The sequence below is a fragment of the Buteo buteo genome, chromosome 12 (assembly GCF_964188355.1).
Source record: "Buteo buteo chromosome 12, bButBut1.hap1.1, whole genome shotgun sequence".
Taxonomy (NCBI): domain Eukaryota; kingdom Metazoa; phylum Chordata; class Aves; order Accipitriformes; family Accipitridae; genus Buteo; species Buteo buteo.
In genome coordinates, this window is record NC_134182.1 from 23190519 (window position 1) to 23209613 (window position 19095).

The following is a 19095-nucleotide window of genomic DNA, read 5'->3' on the forward strand; positions in this document are numbered from 1 at the left end:
TAACATTATTTTCCTTTTGGTTGATTATTTACGTTATGTCATTAACTAGATAAGACAAATGAAAAGTGTAATGAGTAAAGCTAATATTGGTGACCCTTACTGAAGTACTTTACATAAGAAATTTTCCTCCTAAAGTTCTGAAAGTTACTCTTTTGAGGTAGAAAAATCTCTTCATCTCGCACAGCTGTATCACATTCACCATCTCTATTAGCAGGCAAATTCCATGCAACTGTTGCTCTGTAGTATCACAGCTGTATTGAAGATTGAGATCACAACTATTCTGTTCAGGTGGGCAAAGCCAAAAAGATCAGCACCAAGAAGATTGGTCAGTTATGTCCTTACATGAGAAGAGTTTGATGGCAGTGAATGGAAAGACAGTTTAAGACAAGTAAAATTCCTACAAAAAGCCATCACTGAATTTGACAGAGACTGAGATTGCTTAACTGGCATCACTTACATTGTCAGTCCCTTAAATGGATTAAGAAGCATATACGTTCTTGCTTGTGGGCATGCAAGTCAAACTTCACAGAGCCATTGAGCACTTAAATAATGAGATGGTTAAGCTACAACTTGCATCTCTAAGGGCTTAAGTATATTGAGAAGTCCAATTTTAACTTCCTTTGTTCCCTGCAATAAACATGAGTGTATTTCAGAAAGCTATGGGACAATGTGCGTACTGCAGTTAACTTGGAACTAAACTTCCCCTCTGCAAGACTGTTCCCAACGTCCTGCTTCCAGAAGGATTCTACATATGCTTGTGCTGTTGGTGCTCATAGAAATCGCACACCTACCTCCTCACCTTTCTTTCTCTGTGTATTGAAGTTGCAGTCGTAGTATCAAAATACAAGCAATCAGTCATTCACTAAGAATTCACGGTTTAGTGAACAACAGCAATGCACACCACACCAATGACTGCTGTGGGATAAGCCTGCTCTTGGACCTTGCCAGGTCAGAGTCACAGCCAAGGAGTGAGTGACCTGAACAAACAGCCACATCAGTGACCGTAACTTGCATTTTTCCCTCTACCTCACAGATGGGTCATCCACACAGCACAGTGCATTGGAAAATGCATTTTATTTTAGGAACAGCTTTAATTCAAAAGGAACCGCGGTACATTTATCTCCAGGCATATCAAAGACACTCATGATCTTGACTGCTTTGGTGAAAAAAGCATTCCTGGAATGGAAACCTGGGAGTTTTGCATAGAAGACAAAAGTGCAAACAGAATAGGAAACAAATGCTGTCTTACTACTTGAAATCCTATTCTCTCTTCGTATTTTCAGATTGGCCTAGACTAATAGGTTGTAAGCATTGCCTAACAACTCACAAGAAACTATGGACTGGTTTCTGCCTGTAGCTTGTTTTTTTCCCCACCAGAAATCAACACCTAGGCTATTTCGGATTAGTTACATGGGAACTGATGAAGTTCCAGCAAATAAATGGATTGCACTGACAACCCTGAGAGTTATCTGTGGCTTTACTTACACACTAGGCATGTTCTTGTAATACGGTCCATTACAGATCTTAATATTGCAGCACATTTTGATGGGTTTCTCTCTTTAAGCATCATAGGACTGCCACCAGGTCCTTGGGGGAAGGCCTCCTCCTCTGTGCTCTCCTCCAATGCTAATCGTCTCTTTCTGCCCTGACGCCTGGTTCCTGCTGCAGTCCTGGGTGTGCTTGATTCCTCGTTTGGCTGGGCAGCTCTTTGCTCAGGAGCATGTGTTTTTTCTAGTTTAGCATGTGGGACTCCTCTTATTCTTCTCTTAGGAGTATCGAGGATTCCCACTTTCCCACCTGCACACATGTCTTCCTGAGCAGAGAGAGATTCTGTGTCTGCCAGGAGATTTTGTGCCCGCTTCCTAGCACTTCTCCTCGGAGTGACGGGAAGTTTGAATTCTGTTTGAGGAAGCGATGATTTAGACAGATCAAGGTCAGAATTTTCTGAAACTTCTGATGAACTCATCTTTCTTCTTCTGCCTCTTTGAGTTGCCACCGGTAAAAGGAGTTGGGCACTAGGCTGCACCTCTTGATCCTTGACAATATTTTCCATAAATTGTAAATTAACGCTTTTCAGTTTTCTTGCACTTCTGCTGGGACTGACTGACGTTTTTATCTTATGACCCGTGTCAGTCTGGCCAGTTTCTTGACCTCCTGCTGAACTTTTCCCTCCTCTAGTCCTTTGGGAAGTAGCAGAAGCGATAACGCTACCTTCAGCAAGAGAAGTTTCCTCATTAGCCTCTCCCAAGAGTTCAGCTGCAGCTTCCTTCGCTCTCCTTAATCTTCTTCTTGGAGTAGCGGCTACGGACTGTGTAGGGAGGGACAATGTTTGTCCATCAGAAAGGCTGCTTTCTACTTTTCCGGCAGTACTTGGTTTAGGCTTCCTGCCTCTCCTAGGAGTAACAGGCATCACAAGCGTTTGCTCCTCTTGAGCATTTTCTTCCGTTTGAAGACTAGAAGTCTCAGGTGCTTCTTTTGTTCGCCTGCTACTTCTCCTAGGAGACAGTGCAAACAGACCTGGTTTGCCTGTCTTCAGTAGCTGCTGAGTGCCTGCCGATGGAGTACTTAGCCTTCTACTCAGCTGTCCCCTTGCACGTGTTCCAGGAGCGATGCCGTACTCTACTTGACGTACGCTGGTTTCGTCTTCCACTCCTTCCGGCACAGTTCTTAAGGGAGCTTTTGCCTTCTGGAATCCAGTTACCTTTTTACCTATGGTTTCATGAATAGATTGTTCTGCAACTTCAGATGTAAATTCTTTACTTCTTGTGTCTTTGATTGCATCCGGTAAGTTCTCAGCAGTAGCTGCCTTAATGGGTTCAGGCACATACAGGAGCGACTCTGCAATATTTTGAGATGCCTGATCACTAGTTACAGTGGACACCGAGTTGGTAACATGTTCTTGGTTTTCAGTATTGCCTAAACTGTTGACAGGTTTTTCCTCTGTTGTTGTGCCAGCTGCTTTAGAAGCATCTACTAATGTAGGGTCTCCCATCTCTGCTTCACCTTCTTCTCCTTCCAAGACTAAAGTAAAATTATTCTGAGATAGAAAAAGCTCTCCATCTCCCTCAGCTGCATCACATTCACCATCTCTGTTATCAGGCAAATGACATGCAAACTGTTGCTCTGTACTATCATAGCTGTACTGAAGATTGCCTGAGGGATGTAGTTCACTACATGGTGATGTTTCAGGTGCTTCTTCTGAGGTTTGTGCCTTAACCGCACCATCTTCAAGAACCTAAAGTTAAAAAAGGTCTCTTAATGCAGTATCAGTTACCAAACAGACTAACTTCAGGCTGAGCTAGATGAAGCTGAGGACACTGAAATGCTGCTTTTCCTTTCCGATCACCACCAAATGTAAAGTTAGAAACATACCATGTACTCTCTACTACAGGTAAAAGTTTATGCGTTTAAGGGACAGAGAACAGAGTATCCCGTGTATGCAATCACATGCTCCATTTCTGATACTTCTGTTCATGACTAACGATTTGCCACCACCCGTGAACAAAGTGAGCAGTTTTACAATACAAGCTGTACACCCAGCTGGCAGTAATCATCACATTGCAGTACTTTCCGCACTGACTACAAATCCACACAGAGTGACCGACTCTGCATCTAACGGGGCAAAGTACAACGATGTCCCCCAAGCTTAAAGTTTCGCTCATCATAGGTGTCACCGCAACACTTAGTCAAACTGGCCAGGTATCACATCGCACAACTCAACACCGCACTTTAAGGAATCACTTGGATTGCAGGAGACAACACATAGATTCTAAATACCTCCATCGCAGCCTTTGTAGCTCCCCGTACTGAGCAATTATTCTCTCCTGCTAGAGCCACATGAGACACTCAAGCTTTTATGCTGAGAGCAAAAGTAGTCTCTGTTATGTATTTCAAGTGACTCAGGTGGCCAAGGTAATTTAATCAGCGCGTGAAGACCTTTGCCCAACCCTCTAAGTTATAGGGCTAGCCAAAGAGGGCAGAAGGAGGAAGCCACTCAGCGGGAGTCTCCATAGAATCTGCTTATTTTCTTGCCTCCTGCCTTGCCAAAAGTTGCTAAAGCATCATCTTTGATCGTATTCTTAAACAGTTGTTCAACCCTAAACAAGACCTGAACGACATGCAGGAGACCTCGCATAGGACCATGCTGGTTTCAGCAGCCCAAGGATATGCAAATTTTCAAAGTCCTCAAACACTATTGGAATTAGCCTGGCAGAGAAGGGGAAGATGCGGGAAGATTTCTCCTCCCTAGGCTGGCTCCCCAAGGAGAAAAGGTAAAAAGTGGAATCATTAACAGTCTCCAGGCGATGGCACCCGAAGTACGGAGATGCCCCCCATAGGCGGGCTCGCCGAGGAAAAAAGCTAAAAGCTGTAATTACTGATAGTTTCCGATGGATGGCTCCCGAAGTACGAAGGTGACGGCAATACCGAGTACAAATACCAGACTAGTTTCACGACCACCAGCAATTCTACCCTGTCATAAGCCGGCGTTACAAAGTGCAACGACAGGGTAACTCCAGCCCGGTTCCCACCGGCCATTAACAGCACGGCAGGGAGCACAGACTGCAAGCGAGGTATTAGCGCAAATTTGAGAACAAGTGCATGGAGTTGCGCAACACGCATCTAGCAACATGCCACGCTTCAAAGCTAAATTCGAGAAATACTAGTCATAGAATCATAGAATCGTAGAATCATTTAGGTTGGAAAAGTCCTTCAAGATCATCGAGTCCAACCATTAACCATGCCCACTAAACCATGTCCTGAAGTACCCTGTCCACTCGCTTTTTGAATATCTCCAGGGATGGTGACTCAACCACTTCCCTGGGCAGCACATGCCAATGTTTGACAACCCTCTCAGTCTGCATAAACTTTCCTTTTATGCTTACAAATCTACGACCAAGAAAGTAGTAAGTAGTTTGTCCTAAATTCAGTGAAGGTAGACAAGCCAAAAAGACACGTTTACGTATAACTCAGTAAGAACCACTCATAACGAAAGCAGGAAAACCTTCACTCTACTGCTACAGGAATGACTGCAGCAGCTTTGTGACCGTCTCACGTACCGGCTCCCTTCTTCCCATCACAAATTCTCCATTTACTCCCATAAGTGAGTGATTTATGTATTCCCAAGTCTATAATCATCTTCTCTAGAGCGTTGTCCTAAACCCCAAAGCCGAGACGAGTGACGTAAGCGACTGCCTATTCAACTTCATCTGAAATCTGCGACACCGAAAAGCATCTTCTGTTGCTTGAGACCAATCTATTTGTGCTATGCCTACCTTTCAGTTTGTATTTCACTCTAACTATTACTAATTCCCGTGAGTACAACCCTACAGGAAATCGACAGCATACTCTATATGGTACTTAGAGGACATCCACAATGAATCCAAATCACTCATCGGCCCCAGCAGAAGTGAGAACAATGGGGAAAACCTGCGACAACTGAGGAATCTCTGGCTCTGATTTTCAGCCCTTGTGAACAACCTTTTAAAATTCATACTTTACAAAGTTGAGATGTTAAAACCCCTGCATTTTCACACGCACACAAAAAGAGTTTTAGGCAGCTGGAAATATCTTGACACTGAAATTAACTCATTACTGGGAATTCTCTTTATGTTAATAAGGAACAAATAGCAAAGGATCTAAGCACCCAAATCATTCTGAAAATGAGTTTGGTTCCCACGCCATTTTGTCATTTGGTAAACGGCCTCCGGTATTGAAAAGCTGCACTCCCCAACTTTTCTTATTGTCTTTAACATTAAAACTATTTCTTTTTTTAAGTCAAATAAGAAACATTTACAGTCTAGCAAACCAAATGAAGGCATGGTGATTTTAAAAAATATTTAGGCGGGTTTTGGCACTCCTACAGCTCTCAAAGGCCCAAGTCTTGACAGGTTCTATTCTGTGTTATCGGTACAGCAAATGCGTAGGAGAAAAACCTATCTGCCCTTACCCAACGAGGTTTGGACTTGTGTTACCCAGCTAAAGAAACTGAGACGGTTTTGCGTGCCTTCTAATCCTCAGTTAGACAGGACTGTCCTCAATTTGCAAGGTGTTTTCTCTTTAGTAGAAAATGGGAAAATAGTTTACTTACATTGATTTCCTCAGTTTTAGGAAGATTGTTAGAAACAGTTACTTCTTCCTGTGGAAAAGGAACATTTCCTTCATCTCCAGCTGCTTCTGGGTTACGTTCTTCAGGTAAATCCACACACTTCCCCTCAAGGCAATTTTCTGAATGAGTACTGACCACTTCCTCGCTGTCAAGGATACGTATCACAGCTGGAAGAGATTTATATCATTTTAACTTAACTGCTCTATAAATGAGATGCGTTTAAGCAACAGGAAGTAACAGAGGGAGCAGGCGCCAAGAATACAGTTCTCCATCCTGCCACATACATCGGGCTTTCCCCAAACGCTAGAAACCAGAACCATCTACCCGGCAGCTAGTAATTCTTCACAGCCTGAGTACTGAGGGATGCATCATCTTTCAAAATAGTAACTCAAGCAGCAGATCCCATAGCACACAAATTAGTAGTGGTGTACAACACCGAAATACATAATGATCTCTCCTTCTAATATTTGACATTCAACCCGTTTTCTCAGTACCTTTATCCAGAACAGGAACATTGGCTATGCATTTTCTACAAGGACTTTCTCTGAGGAGGGTATTCTTCTCTCTACAGTTTAATGAAAGGTAGCAGTAACATGCTAGTACTACTTCAGTCTGAGACACCTGTAGCGCTATGGCAAACTGCATGTTTTACTTGAGGCCTTCAGCTGCCTTAACTCACATAACATCTCCCACATACTGTACGTACATTCACCCTCTGCCTGCAGGGATTCAGAAAGCTGTGGGTTTGTTGCAACTGGTATGGCTTTTTCTTCTGATGAAGAGGACATTTTGGACTCCTGCTGGTTTGCTTCACTGCATGAGCAGAAAGAGAGAAATCCATCACAAAGCTTCAAAACAAACCTTGAAGAGCTTTACAAATTACTTTCTCACTGTAAGGTCTTCCAGTTTCCAAACAGAAAAAAACTAAGGAAAATGAGAAATTCCTTTACCAACACATCGACATTCAATTCCCGACTCATCTTGCGCAACGAATCAAGTACTTAACATTCTTCCCAGCTATCTCACACTGGATAATAACATAACAACAGAGTTGTATTAAAGAATAATATATTCTTTGTCTTCTGTAGAAAGAGTGCAACTGCCATACTCGAGGTCTAGAACCAACTGAACAAAAGTTTGTGCCACTGTAAGTTACCACTTGAAATTAAGGGTTATTTCATCGCTAACGTCTCTCACTAAGCAGTTGCAGCTTTTAAAGTACCTGGTGAGAAAACTGCTTCCCTTTCCAGAAACAAACAGGAGCTAATTGACCACACACAGAAAATAGAAATTAAGTGTATAAAATACTGCCAGAAAGTATTCTGGCCCCACAATAAACCCACTAAAGTTACAGGAATCTCAGGTGTAATTTGCACCGACATAACATTCAGACAAAAGCAGGGCTTCTCTTCACAGTATCTGCTTGGTAACCCCCTCAAACTGTAAAAAGGTGCATATAGCCTGCTGAACAAAATCCTTATCCCGCTACTTTGGAGTCTGCAATGATTTGAGAAAAAAAGGCTCAAACTGACAGCTCGTCAATTTGACTTCTATTCATGCCACATTAGTTCTGTCCACAGACAGAAAGGAACAGGAAACCTGTTGTATTTAAGAACACAGGAGAGAACCAATACCAGCTCAAAAATCATAGTTTTCAAACACAGGAAAGCCAGCAGTCACATGTTGTGTGAACCTAAAGGTGTATCTATATTTCATAAACTTACCCTTCACTTGCAGTCCCAGAAGTAGCAGCCTCAGCAGCTTTAAACAACCATTTACCATCCTCAGGAAGGGTAAGACGGTCAGCATTTGATTCTTCCACAAATCCTACAAAAACAGACAGATGGGTGACTTCCCTGTTGCACTTAACATCATTTCTTTCAAAATGCTCATATGATTTTCAAGAGAGCCATAACGCATTTCACCTAGGATGGTGATCTAACAAAATAACGCTACCAAGACTTCAACTGCACAGAAGGTCTGAGTTCTTCTGTCCAGTAAAACCAGACGTCTGATGCATAGTTTCCGTCAAGAAAACAACATGGCCATTGACATTCTGTTTACAAACTCAACTTGATATGTTACTGACCTAATACATAAAAACCTCAGGAAACATCCCTCCTTCTTAAAATTGGGTCAGAAGTTTTTCTTATTTCTCTTTGGATATTTAACTCATCCCAGCAATGCTTCTTTCCTTTCCTGATTTCGTTTCCCCTCTTCTACAAGAATGCATCTAAGGTCGTCTCCTGTTCTTTTCTCTAGCGGTTGACTGGTGGTGTTGAAACCCAACTGCTTGCTAGCCTGTTTTTCTCTCAACAGGCCAAATTCTAGAAACACCCTCCTCCTTTTCTTCTTTGTTTCTGCCATCTGCTTCCTCCAGATCCAACAATTACCTTTGCAGACAGTACGCAGGACTGGGATAATTTTGCTAGCTCAGCCCAAACAAGAGCTATACTGACTGCCCCCTAACGCTTCCAGAGGACTGAAATTGTACAGAACTGTTTGTACCATGGTCCGGCAATGACAAACTTTCTTCATAAGGTTATTCTTTAATGATTAGGACCTTATCATTGTTTTTAAGGAAAAGCACCCTTGATTTCTTGTCCAAACACAGGGCAGCTAAAAGCAGACAGGCAAATGTTTTGACCTATCTTACTAGAAACACTCAGACCTGGAGAACCCCTTTTACCCATGTACACGGAGTCCCTGTCTGGGCACTGCTCTTATTGAAAAAGAAAAGGAGCTGAGGAGCTTCAGGAGCAGCAGTCACTCTCCAGGATCCTCCGGAATCATCTCAGGCTTAGGACTGAATCAGGCTGCATATGATGCACTGATACCAGAGTACACGCTCCCCGCTACAAACTGTTTCGAGACCTCGGACGCAGAACTCCGACACTTGCATACCTCTCCCAGGAATAGCAAACTTTTGTTCTAAGGAGCTGAGCGGACTGAGCTCTGTTTGTCCAATCCTGACTGTAGCTGTGTTTACACATCTTCTCCCTGTTCCTGCACCACTGTCATTCCCAGCTCTTCATCACTGCTCACCACCTAGTGAGCTACATCTCTTCTAATCTGCCAGCAGACCTGCTCATATGAACACATCCTCAGCAGCTGCACTGGCTTGAATGAGTTGAATTGAGCTGAATTACCAAAGACCAGCTGAAATAGGTTTGGAAAAGGCTGCAGAAGCTGTTGAGCCAGCAAAAGGAGCAAACATGGCTGTAATGAGAAGCAGATACACAAGCAGACTCACTTCCCAAAGAAAACTACTTAACTGAGCACTAACGAGGGGGGTAAAAAAACAAAACAACAAAAAATTACCTATCTAGTCAAAGCACGCCATAGGCTAAACGTGCTGTAAAAAAACCTGCAGCCTACAGAAGTCCCCCTAAAACAGAACCAGAAGCCTAAGTTTTCAGCTTGTACCCCTCTCAAAACTCCCACAAGTCGCTGCTGCCTCTCCGCTGCAATTACACACAAGAAATGCCAGCCAAAAGCAGTATACATTCAGAATGTCCACGAGACCTAAAAAAGGGCTCAAAACACAGTGGCAATTTTAAAAGCCTAGGACAAGGAAGTGCCTCGGACATTTGTGAATGCTCATCATGGACTGTTGCACCCGTCAGTAATTTAGCCTTTTGAAGACATTTGAAAAATGCAGAAGCTTAGGTTATCATAGCAGGAAACACACCAGCTGCTTTTCTCAGTTCTGATGAATCTGGTTGTCCCATCGGGAAGGGTTTCTCTTCAACTATTTCACTGTCTTCCTCCTTCTCCAGTTCTTCAAAATCGGCAGTTTCTTCAGCGGAAGAATTAGCTGGATTAGCAGCTATAAAGATGACTTCATCTTCAAAATCGCCAGGTGATTTTGCATCATGATACTCCAAAGCAGCTTGGTCTGACCTGGCAGAGAAGTTACTGTTTTCTTTGCTGACATCCGTTTTCTCCAAACCGTCTCCAGACTCTTCCACTTCAGCACCACCTTCCTCGGGATTGCTCAGAGGAAACAGAGCTGGTTTATCTCTACTTTCCGACCAAGCATCCTCCACCACTCCGTGATGATGCTCAGATGAAACTCCAGATGGTGCTTTGTTATCTTCTGTTACCTTTATTTTTTAAAAAGAAAGTTCACAATCAAGATCACACATATGCTTTTTGTCAAAGCAAGACAAAAAAAAAGAACATATATATATTGATATTTGTCAGATTTGCAAGTGTCGCCTTAAGCAAGGCGCTACAAAATTAGTTCTCATGCTAGCACTATCTTAGCTTTTCAAGCGGAGTGTAAAAACCAATCCCACTGTTGACTGCTTATTGAGTTTCCACAACCTTGGAGAATTAAGATGAAATGGGCCTTGTAAGTGCTTGCTTACCCTGTCGTCTCAAGGCTGTTCATTGGGTTCACTACTGTGTTTTCAAGAAGAGGGAGCTTTGCATACCTAAAATCATAACTCCAAGATTTCTCTTTTTTTATGCTTGCCTTTTCAGCTTGTATGCACTACTAACATATTTTAGCGTTCACTATGCCTGTGGCGTGGAACAAGTAAATTAATCCGGCCACACTGCACTATTACTAAGAACTTCCTACAGGAGAGAGAGCCTCTTCTTACAGTTGAGTAGCTCTTTATAACAGGCAATAACAGGTACGATAAAAACAGGTTAAGACAATTTGTTAGTACAGGTACGGAAAGCTCCTCCAGGTAGATACTAGCTTTGGAACATTACTTTGGCAACTGCATGACGAGCTGAATCAGGGAAGCCACCTGACAGAACAAAAGGAGGAGCAGAAGGGGGCAACTTCCAGGTGGACAGACTTCATTTGACAACTACACGAATGCTATCGCTGGTGCAAGGCAAGAAGCAAAACCAAGAACTTTAGGGCTAGAGAAGAGACAGCCATACAGCTCTCTTCATCGGCAGTCTATTTTTACCATAGCTTAAGGAAACCCAGGCCTTGCAAAAAGAGAGACTGAGAGTAAATGCAGCTCACGACTTTTGTTGCTTTCAGAGGTGTTTCATTCACAAAGCTTAACGAACCCAAACAACTGACTCAATCTGTATTCCTTACCCTCCTGCCATACCACCATTTCAAAAGGTATAGCGGGAAGCTGCACACATGCAATTTGGAACAATCACAGCGCCTAGTGATGCTGGAGTAAAAACCACCAAGGTGGCTGGTATTTGTTAAGAATATGTTCCTGCAGGCAGGTGATGTTACAGAAGGTCTAACATAACCTTTTTGGACCAAATTCAAGTCTGCCGTTCTGATTTGCTATTCCAGTTCTCAATATAAGGAGTATTGGAAAACTTGAAAAAAACTAAATCAAATCACAGTCTGTAAAGCCTTTAACTATAAAGATCACTAACTACAGGCCAGCTTACCCCAACAGTCCATTTTGCATTCAAGTTCTCTTCCCTGAAAGATACTCTACGCTCCTTTGCTCGTAGAGGAGGAGGTAGAGATCGTCCTGGAGATGCAGAAGGAGTTGCTAGGGGTGTAGTGCGAAGGCTGGATCTGAGAATAGACCGAGGAGTAAACGCAGGAAAACCAGAAGCAGCTGTGGCCAAAACATTAGCTCTCTATGAAAAGAAAAAAAAATATTTAATTTAAGACCTATTAAATCTTCAAAATGGAAGACTTCACTTGTCAAAAGTATTAGTTCAAATTAAAGTGAGTTTGTACCAGCAGAGAGGACAAAGTTTAGCCTCTGCACTGCTCTTTTTCCAAAGAAAATATGTTAAATACTTTGTGTTAAATACTTTGGTGGTTTCATGTTAAACAAAGTTTACAGGCTTTTGGTTCGGTTGGTTGATCCTGTTTTCTAAAACACAAACCTTAACCACAAGAGGTGTCTCCAGTAAATTCAGCTCCGGTGCTCTTGAAAAATTCTTTTGTGAGATTGAACCAAGCATATTTGATTTCAATGGGCTGGATGCCATGAATGAAGTAGAAGCGCCGCATGGTGACTGCCAGCTACCACCCTGTGCTGCAGAACTTGAAGGAACAGGATGAACCACCAAATCCGGCAATCTGTGAAGATACACAATTGAAAATATGAACATAAATAAATACATGAAATAAAATCTTGAGCTGCACTCAAGACATCTGAGATGATACATAACAAAAACATTCAATGAACAAGAAATACAGGTGAACCCGCACTGCTGGGCTGATGGATCAGGCCCATGAACAAGTTACAGGCCTTCTCTTGTTTTTTCATGATTTCGTGACATGTCACACTTAATTTCCTAAATCCCTGCCATCTGAGGCAAGAGTAATGCAATTTTACGTTGCACCAGTGATGTAATTCTCGTGTCAGAAGAAAATTCCTCTGCATTTCAATGCTGGGGCCACTTCAAATTCTCCACTTAGTTGTGTCCCCAAGCCGACCTTTTCTTTAACAGGTACAAAGCTAAATTTTGTTAACGGGTGTCCCAACAAATGCGTCGGGCAACTCTGCATCAGGGAGAGGACGTGTTATGACTGGTGGTTCTGTAGCTCTAGGCCTAGAATTAAAAGGAAAATGTAACTGACTTGCACTCCCCTCAAGTCCAAACGTACCAGAATTCAAGTTTCACCTTGAATATACTACCTCTAGGAAAATCATCTGACAACTGCTAGCTTCTTTTTTGCTCTTTATAATTCTGCCTGGTTTTGAGTGAAAAAAAAAAGGAAAAGGCAGAAACGAAGCAGAAGCTGGGCACAAAGTGGTAAAAGATTGCTATTTGATCACACAATCAAGTCTACCAAAATCTGTACACCAATAGCTTGTTGGCAATCATGGGTATCGTTTCAGCTACCTTAAATTCTGTAAAAACATTTACTGTAATGTAAATAGATGTATTTGCATAAATGAGATTGTCATAGCAGAAGAACTCTCGCTCCAAGTATTACTTAAGATGAATTGATTCTTAAATGTCATATCTTGTAGGTGCAAAAAAAGCCAAAGAAAGCTTTATTCAGGTGCCCCTTCCCTCCAAAACACTAACATAATTCAAGTGGATTTCTCTCTCTCTCCCTCTCTCCAAACACGCAGCTCAAGACTAAACTTTGTTAAAAGGCTGCTTACCTATCACGGCGTGAGCAACTGGTTTTCTGCTCATTTTCTAACGCTACTTCTCTAATTTTGGACAATACATTACTGATGAACGTTGCTCTTGTACGCACATTTCCTGCATTTGCTTGTTTTGTTACTGTTGATAACGGCTTTGGTCTTGCGACTGTAAAGCAAGAGGGGAAAAAATATCAGCCTTGTGTGATCAAAGTCGTGGTCAGTTGTCCATTGTATTTCCCTCCCCTAAAAATTACCTTCTCTTGAGACCAATGAAGGCAAGTGGTAAGGCTTGGCTCTCTCTCTGGCCAGCTTCCTTTGAACTCTAGGAAGGATCTTGCCACATTGGTGCAATGTAGAATTCCTGGCAACTGCTCTCTCTCTCAAGCCAGGCTCACGATCATTCTGATGAACAAAAAGCATAAAGCAAGAAGGTAACTGATTACAAGAAGTTCATTGCACACAACTATCTCTGCTATTTCTAATTAGTGAATACATTTCCTCCACAGATACTGGGTAATACCGCCACTGCACAGAGGAGCAGCAAGTTCTACTCCTTGGCACACACCAATTCCACCTGGTAATTTCAGCAAAGGGCAAGGCAGACTAGGATAAGAACAGAACCTACAACTTCAAGTTGAAACAATTCTGGCACTCGGCAGAACCTCACTCCGATACGCTTGTTCTCACCTGCAATTTTCAAATGGCTTACGAAATAGCAGGCTTTCCCTTGTTTTTCCTGAAACACCAATGTCCGAGATGACTGAATATTCAGGGCAACTGCAAATTACAGTGGACGCAATGATGTGAATATTAAAACAAGTAAGAAAAGGCTACCTACACACACCTTCTGGCCGAATGAAAGTTTTCAAATGCAGGACCTAAACCTTCCAAGACCACCTTATAAGTGCGATCCACTGGAAAACTATGGTTCCGGAAAACAGAAAATGTATCACAGATTCATAACAGAAGTTCGCAAAATGCAAAATTTAATGTGTCTGTTTTGAGAAACAGAAGTTAGATAAGAATTTCTGTCATCAAAGGGGTAAAACAGAAGTTGTGGAGTCGCAGAGCTCATGCTATAACTGGAGGAAATAAAAAGAAAACCAAACCAGCACACAGATTTTACCTGTGCATTGGCATCCAGACTGCTCTCAGCTAGAAAAATAAAGTTGTGTGCAAGATTCAAGAGGTGACATACAACATACTCTTCATGCCACAGAAAGGAGTGACACAAACAGCGTTCAGCAATCTAAACCATTATTCCTTAGATGCAAACAAACTATTTTAAGTGGAGTCAACAATGGTCTGCAACACTTAGTTTATAACTTCACGCAGTAGCTTTGGAGTAGTGAAATATTTTGTTCAACTTTTAGGTTCAGCTGGAACGGAAAGTGTAGGAACTTATTCCTAGTATTTCAAAGAATGGTATAAAAACCAAAGCGTTGATTTTTATTTTATTTACTACCAAAAATGGTTAGTAACACCTAACAGAAACCTGCACACTTGACAGAACTTTCATGCTTACCGTAAGATTAACATTCATTGAACGATTCGACTGCAGCGCTGGGATATAGTTGGCACGCTGCACATGGTGGTCTAAAGGAAATCTAAGATTCCGGACAGCAGCATCGCTCTGTAAAATCTTCTCCAAACACTCCTATGAGAAATAACACATTTCAAAAATCTGTTATGATTCTGCCTCTTCTCTTTTCAAAGAGACCATTAAGATTTTTTTCGTGTCCACACTTACTTGTTCAGTGCCTGTGAAAGGTAGCTTCAGTAAGTCTTCCATTAGTCCCATCTCCTGACAGATTTCATACACGTGTTTTAACAGCTCTTTGATGTTTAACCTGGTGGCATGTTGCTGCAACAGACCCCAAGCCTCCACCACGCACCTGTAATTCAATTTTTTGAGATGTAAAGGAATATTAATAGTATCACCAAAAAGATGCCCCCAAACGACTGTATTCAGAGTTTAAAGGGAATTTAGGGCATGGTGATTCGCATTAGTTGTTCTCCACCTTTCACAATATTGGAATGCCAAAACGGTGGGATAGGTTTCTTTACCTATTGGACAACAACACCGTGAGGAAAAGCCGCACTTCACTGCTGCTTGACATTGCTGGCTTCATCATCTGTATGTATCTGAGGGCTCGCCTACACTCTCCTTGGCACATCAGGGATTGAATAATTCTCCTGTGCTGCCATGACACAGTTTTGATTGTGGCTGGATGAAAGAGCAGGGCCAGTGAATTCTGTAGAGGTTAGAGGTCAGGTGTATTATCATATGCACATGCACGCACGCCACAAGAACATTCAAAAGTATCTTAAGTAAGGGTGGACGTGTGTCAAATAAACTTAGATGACTAACTACTGTAGATAAAAATTCTCAAGTATTTGCAAAAAAAATAATCCAGTTAGCCATACAGAACAAAGCGAGTGTTTTAAAAGGAGTAATTCACACTTTTCCAGAGTAACCAAATCTCTGTGTACAAACACCACTTTCTATAAATACATTACTAAATAATAAGCTATTCTCCCAGACAAACAGATATATTAACTTTGTGACAGGCAAAGAACAACCTTCAGCATCAGAAAGAACATGAATTAGGTTGAACAGTCACTTCTGCAGTCTTCTGCCTCAAACCTTGCTGCTATGATCATAGTTTTAATATTTAAAGTACCTAAAACACTGTCTTTGAGAAAGCGCTCCATCGGTCTGCTGGAAACAACCTAAATGGATGGCTTTGAAAACTCAAGTATCAAGCATTATTAAAGTTGATTTCTTCTTTGTTTTAATCAATTTCCTGTCAAAGTGGCTAAAAGAGAATTTCAGATTATAACTTATTGCTAAAGATGTCGAAGCAGTATGACAAAAGGGCTTCTAATGTTGTAGCACCTGTTATTAGCTAAGCACCGATTTTTTAAAATCATTTGACAGATTACAGCTTTGGACTGTAAGGGATGTCTAACTGAACTGTAACGTACTTACTTCGTAATCATTGTGATCTAGAAGCCAAAAACCTTCAACAAGCTTAACAAGTCCCCAAGGGATAGCAAAGGCAGTTGGGAAGGAGTCGATTGAAGTCTCTGTTTTATTCGGAAAGGAACGCGTGATATCTAGCAGCAAGTAAATTGTCTGACATCAAGTATCTAGTTAAGGCTAATCAATTTGGAAGACCAAACACTTATCACATCACGTTTCGAAAAACACAGTGAAGTCAGGATATACAAGTGGTAGGAAGCAGAAAATACTGCCGTATTAGTCTTGCCATTTTGAGCTATTCTGACTTGAGGACGGTCAGGTCCTAACCACAAAACTGCATTCTGAATAAATAGCCACAAAGAAATACTCTTTGATTTCTGTAAGGCATTCAGAAAGGTTAACTTTAGATACTTAAATACTTCCGTTGTTACAAACAGGCTCCCTCTTTAGTCACTGGAGCTACCAGTTGGACATTCAAAACACCTGAACATCCAATGCTTAATTATTAAAGCAAACAAATTCTACCGTTGGTTTTTTCCTCATTTCCAGAGTATATAGAACAATGTAAATTAAGGTGTCCTTACAAGACAACGTAGCACTGAATGATTGACACTGGATTTAAAACAGTATGCGGATCACTCATCGGTAGTGTCATTTTCTCTTTCTGACATCCGTTTTTAGGGACATATTCTAATAAGACAGCTCTGGGGTACAACCGTTTTTAAACCCCTTGCTCTCTAGGCTCCCCTCTCAGGTTAGGCAGAAAACAACAAAAAGTAATTCTGTATATTTCAGCAGCTTAAAAATTAAGTTTCTGCCCGATGACTTTTCTCTTCTCTCCCTTTCTTATTCGGTGTGCCTGCACTTCTAACAGAACAAAAGCAAGCACTGCTATCTGGGCTGGAAGACGGATGAATTGGGCAAAAATCAGGTACCGGTTAGAAATCCTTCTGCTCTCAAGCAGCACATATTACTGCATCATCCTAGTAAGCAGCCATTTGCTACAGGTACGGGTGCTTTAAAAAATTAAACACTGTGCTAAGTTTTGAGAAAAACCAAGGGAGATTTTTATCTTTAACATTTCTCAGTAAACCTGTTTTCGCATGTCAGAAAAGACTTTGCAACAAAACATTAAAAAAAAAACATAAAGAATCCACGGTACAAAGAAATAAAACAATGCTCCTGTCCACGCCTTCATTCTAAACTAAATGTTTTCACTTGCACTGTGTTGGAAGCATAAATTCAAAAACATTATTAAAGGCGCAGGTGACAAACATTTAAGAACATTTATGTGCGTATGCTGAAGGTGTAGTAAAAATAACGAGAAAGGATACAATTGCATGTTTGTAGCTTTCTTCAATGCCTTCTAGCAAATAGAGATCCAGCAGTGCCTGAAAATGAAAAATCAAAAGTTTTTTAAAAACTCCTGTCTTTCATGAATCATGGGCTTTTGGGTGGGGCTTTGGGGGGTTCGTTGCTGTTTTCAGGGAACGTAACACTCACGTGTAAACTAGCAGGTGGGTATTTCCCAGTTCCTCCTTCATCTCTCCGCCACAACTTCTCAACTTGGTCTCCTAACTGGGAAACCATTCCATCAATCATCAAGCAGTCAGAATCCCATTTTCCTCTGGAACAAAAGGTAGCAAGGATTTGGAGAGTCAAACACTAATTCCAGCCTCTCAGTGTAACAGATCTCCTCCAGTCAAACCAAACAGAAAAAAGCTCCCATGAGGCAAAGAAAGTGACAAACACACAAAGGCATGATTATGACTTGAAACGCACATGAAAGAAACGTCTGAGTCAGGTGAAAGATGTTTGTTAGATCATAGTGAATGATTCGAGGAGTTCCAAACAGACATCCTGGAAAGCTCCCCTACTAAGGGACCTTTTCGTTTTCAGGTTCTCTCTTTTGCTGTCTTACTTGTAGTACAAAGGAAGTGTGAACAAAGTTTTTTATGTGCCAGAAATAACCACTCTCCTACTGTCTAACAGAGGAAACGGAACAGTATCAAAAGACCAGGACTATTCTTTAGCGCAAGTCTAATGCCTCCCGTTGGAGTGTCCCAATACACAGCTGTGAGAAGACAACACCGCGGAAAGTTCAGATTTTGTTCTCAGCAGCTCACTTTTGCTACTGAAAAAAAGTTGTTTTCAGAAAGCTGAGCATACAGGTGAAGCTTAGTGTCATCTTAAGCAGCATTTATGTTTCTGTGCACAGACCATTACAACCATGGATGGGTGAAGCTTTAAAAATTGCTTTCTTCACAAGTCCATCGCAATCTTTGGCTGACTGTGACACTACCCTTTAATTTCCCCATAATAAGAAGCAGAAAGAGCACACTGGAGGTTGTATGCTTCTAAGGAACACCTGAGCCGGTATGGAAGTTACTTGAGAAGTAAGCTAAGTAAGATGAACTTTAAAGTCAATAGCTACTACACCGCAGCTTGCACCTTAACTCATCTTGCAGCATCCTGGTTTTGTTTGCGGTGCCATAGCCTAAGCTTCTTTAGCTCTTTATTTAGTTTTCAGCACAATTTCCAAAGAAAAATCTATTATCGTCTAATCCAAGGCATATCACCTATATGCTAGTGAGCTAGCGCAGCAAAGAGAGTTCACGTTCAGCAAGTGACTTTTATCCAACAGCCAGTAGAGTGCTAGGTGTGCCAACTACATCGAACTCTGACTATCTCATTAAATCACACAAATGTACTTGTGATTTAGGCCAATACAGTTATTACCCTTGCTCGCTAGTCAATAAACGAGATGAGGTTTGGTTTGGGTTTAAAACTGGCTTTCTTCTCTGTCCAAAACACCTGTTCTGTGAACACCGTGCTTTGCTGAACGGGAGATCGCTGACCCTCTCCTGAACACATGACCTTTTTCAGTAGTACCAAATGATACAGATTGGCCGCTGGATTAAGTACGCTACCAAGAAACGATGATGCCA

The 19095-nt window shown here is 41.7% G+C and overlaps 1 pseudogene; it reads right to left on the reverse strand.

The window, feature by feature from the left end:
* Positions 1-1111: 1111 nt before the first annotated feature.
* Positions 1112-19095, reverse strand: part of LOC142038055 (protein ELYS-like) — a 35549-nt pseudogene continuing 17565 nt past the window's right edge.